The 4110-nt window shown below is 38.5% G+C and overlaps 1 non-coding gene across 1 annotated transcript; it reads right to left on the bottom strand.

Moving 5' to 3' along the window:
* Positions 1 to 2655: 2655 nt before the first annotated feature.
* LOC112712445 (small nucleolar RNA R71) lies at positions 2656 to 2763 on the bottom strand. The gene has a single exon (XR_003157799.1). It is a non-coding gene; the product is annotated as a small nucleolar RNA R71 (small nucleolar RNA).
* Positions 2764 to 4110: the final 1347 nt, after the last annotated feature.

Genomic DNA, 4110 nt, shown 5'->3' with positions numbered 1-4110 from the left:
TTGAACATTTCCACTGAGAGGATGGGAGGTAGCCACTGACAACGGTGAAACCCTTGCATAAGCTTGCCATGGAAAGGAGTAAGAAGGATTGGATGAAGACAGTAGGAAAGCAGAGAGACGGAAGGGACACAGCATCTTCATGCGCTTATCTGAAATTCCCACCAATGAATTACATAAGTATCTCTATCTTTATCTTTATGTTTTATTCGTATATCACCCATATCCATTTGAGTTTGCCTGACTAAGATTTACAAGGTGACCATAGCTTGCTTCATACCAACAATCTCTGTGGGATCGACCCTTACTCGCGTAAGGTTTATTACTTGGACGACCCAGTACACTTGCTGGTTAGTTGTGCGAAGTTGTGTTTATGCCATGGTATTGAACACCAAGTTTTTGGATTCATTACCGGGGATTATTTGAGTTGTGAAAAGTATTGATCACAATTTCGCATATCAAGTTTTTGGCGCCGTTGCCGGGGATTGTTCGAGTATGGACAACTGACGGTTCATCTTGTTGCTTAGATTAGGTATTTTTTTTCTTCAGAGTTCTTAAGAATGAATTCTAGTGTTTCATGATGATCTGTTGAAGTCTGGCTGGCTATGAAGCCATGTCTAATTCCATTGGACCCAGGTTTCAACTTATCATCACAAGAGCTTGTTGATTTCTATCAATCTTGCTGTTGGGGCAGTGATCTGCTAAGGCTTGGCTGGCCATTGGCCATGTCTAGTGTTTTGGACCGAAGCTTTCTTTGAAAGCTTGGCTGGCTGTGAAGCCATGTCTAATTCCTGGACCGGAGTCTTAGACTAAACATTGCATGATTCCTGGGATTCTCATTAAGAATTTTGATACCTTTATTTTCTTTTTCCACTCAATTTTCGAAAATCCAAAAAAATTACAAAATCATAAAAACCAAAAATATTTCTTGTTTGAGTCTAGAGTCTCATGTTAAGTTTGGTGTCAATTGCATGTTTCTGTTCTTTTTGCATTCATGCATGTGTCTTCATTAATCTTCAAGTTGTTCTTGATGATTTCATTGCTCTGATCTTTGAATTCTATTGACTTGAGTGCTTATATGCATTCTCATTTTGTTAGTGTCAGTAATTTACAAACTGCTAAGTTTGGTGTCTTGCATGCATTGTTATTTGATTTTAGTTGCATTTTGATTATTCCTATTATTAAAAATCCAAAAAAAAAACATTTTTAATTTGTGTCTTTTCAAGTCAATAATACAGAGGATTGAAGATTCAGAACATACAGCAGAGGAACTACACAGAAAAAGCTGGACATTCAAAATGCCCAGTGAAGAAGACAGACTGGCATTTAAACGCCAGCCAGGGTGCCTGGCTGGGCGTTTAACGCCCAAAAGGGTAGTATTTTGGGCGTTAAACGCCAGAATGTGCACCATTCTGGGCGTTTAACGCCAGGATGGCACAAGAGGGAAGATTTTGTTTTTAATGCAAATTTTTTTTAAGTTTTCAAAATTTTTCAAAATCAAATCTTTTTCAAATCATATCTTTTCAATCAAATCTTTTTCAAAATCAAATTCTTTCTATTTTCAAGGATACTTGCTATCAATTAATGATTTGATTCAACATTTCAAGTATGTTGCCTTTTCTGTTGAGAAAGGTTTAATATTTGAATCATATCTTTTCTTGTTAGCCAAGTTATTAATTTTTAAAAATCAAATCTTTTTAAAAATATTTTTCAAATCATATCTTCTCAATCACATCTTTTTAAAAACTAATAATATCTTCTTAACCACATCTTTTTCAAAATAGCTTTCAATCAAATCTTTTTGATTTCTAATTTCAAATTCTTTTTGAAAAATCACTTGGTTTCTTTCCCACTTTTATTTTCGAAAATCAATAAGTGTCTTTCAAAATGTTTTCAAAATCTTTTACTTAATTTTCGAAAATCACTTCCCCTCTTCTCACATCCTTCTATTTATGGACTAACGCTATTCCTTAAATCACAATTCGAACTCCATCTTTCTTGATAAGTTCGAATTTTCTACCTCTGTCTTCCATTTTCCTTTTCCTCTGACACCTCAAGGAATCTCTATACTGTGACATAGAGGATTCCACATTTTCTTGTTCTCTTCTCTTTCTTATGAGCAGGAGCAAGGACAAAAGTATTCTTGTTGAGGCTGATCCTGAACCTGAAAGGACCTTGAAGCAAAAACTAAGAGAAGCTAAGGCACAACTTTCTGTAGAGGACCTAACAGAAATCTTCAAAGCAGAAGAACCCATGGCAGCCGAAAACAACAACAATGTCAACAATGCAAGGAAGGTCCTGGGTGACTTTACTGCACCTACTCCCGACTTCTATGGGAGAAGCATCTCTATCCCTGCCATTGGAGCAAACAACTTTGAGCTTAAGCCTCAATTAGTTTCTCTAATGCAACAGAATTTCAAGTTCCACGGACTTCCGTTGGAAGATCCTCATCAGTTTTTAGCTGAATTCTTGCAAATCTGTGACACTGTCAAGACTAATGGGGTTGACCCTGAGGTCTACAGACTCATGCTATTCCCTTTTGCTGTAAGAGACAGAGCTAGGACATGGTTGGATTCTCAACCTAAAGAAAGCCTAAACTCTTGGGAAAAGTTAGTCAATGCCTTCTTGGCAAAGTTCTTTCCACCTCAAAAATTGAGTAAGCTTAGAGTGGAAGTCCAAACCTTCAGACAGAAGGAAGGAGAATCCCTCTATGAAGCTTGGGAAAGATACAAACAATTAATCAGAAAGTGTCCCTCTGATATGCTTTCTGAATGGAGTATCATAGGTATTTTTTATGATGGTCTGTCTGAACTGTCCAAGATGTCTTTGGATAGCTCTGCTGGAGGATCTCTTCATCTGAAGAAGACGCCTACTGAAGCTCAAGAGCTCATTGAAATGGTTGCAAATAACCAATTCATGTACACTTCTGAAAGAAATCCTGTGAACAATGGGACGAGTCAGAAGAAAGGAGTTCTTGAGATTGACACTCTGAATGCCATATTGGCTCAGAACAAAATATTGACTCAACAAGTCAATATGATTTCTCAAAGTCTGTCTGGAATGCAAAATGCACCAAGCAGTACTAAGGAGGCTTCATCTGAAGAAGAAGCTTATGATCCTGAGAACCCTTCAATGGAAGAGGTGAATTACATGGGAGAACCCTATGGAAACACCTATAATCCTTCATGGAGAAATCATCCAAATCTTTCATGGAAGGATCAACAGAGACCTTAACAAGGTTTCAACAACAATAATGGTGGAAGAAACAGGTTTAGCAATAGCAAGCCTTTTCCATCATCTTCTCAGCAACAGACAGAGAGTTCTAAGCAGAACACCTTTGACTTAGCAACCATGGTCTCTGATCTAATCAAAACCACTCAAAGTTTCATGACTGAAACAAGGTCCTCCATTAGAAACTTGGAGGCACAAGTGGGACAGCTGAGCAAGAAAATTACTGAACTCCCTCCTAATACTCTTCCAGGCAATACAGAAGAAAATCCAAAAGGAGAGTGCAAAGCCATCAACATGGCCGAATTTGGAGAGGAGAGAGAGGCAGTGAACGCCACTGAGGAAGACCTCAATGGACGTCCACTGACCTCCAATGAGTTCCCCAATGAGGAACCATGGGAATCTGAGGCTCAAAATGAGACCATAGAGATTCCATTGAACTTACTTCTGCCATTCATGAGCTCTGATGAGTATTCTTCCTCTGAAGAGGATGAGTATGTCACTAAAGAGCAAGTTGCTAAATACCTTGGAGCAATCATGAAGCTAAATGACAAGTTATTTGGAAATGAGACTTGGGAGGATGAACCCCCCTTGCTCACCAAAGAACTGGATGACTTGTCTAGGCAGAAATTACCTCAAAAGAGACAGGATCCTGGGAAGTTTTCAATACCTTGTACCATAGGCACCATGACCTTCAAGAAGGCCTTGTGTGACTTAGGGTCAAGTGTAAACCTCATGCCTCTCTCTGTAATGGAGAAGCTAGGGATCTTTGAGGTGCAGACTACAAAAATCTCACTAGAGATGGCAGACAATTCAAGAAAACAAGCTTATGGACTTGTAGAAGATGTTCTGGTAAAAGTTGAAGACCATTACATCCCTGCTGAT

Source organism: Arachis hypogaea, chromosome 1 (genome assembly GCF_003086295.3).
Source record: "Arachis hypogaea cultivar Tifrunner chromosome 1, arahy.Tifrunner.gnm2.J5K5, whole genome shotgun sequence".
Taxonomy (NCBI): domain Eukaryota; kingdom Viridiplantae; phylum Streptophyta; class Magnoliopsida; order Fabales; family Fabaceae; genus Arachis; species Arachis hypogaea.
This window is presented reverse-complemented; position numbering and strand designations above follow the sequence as displayed.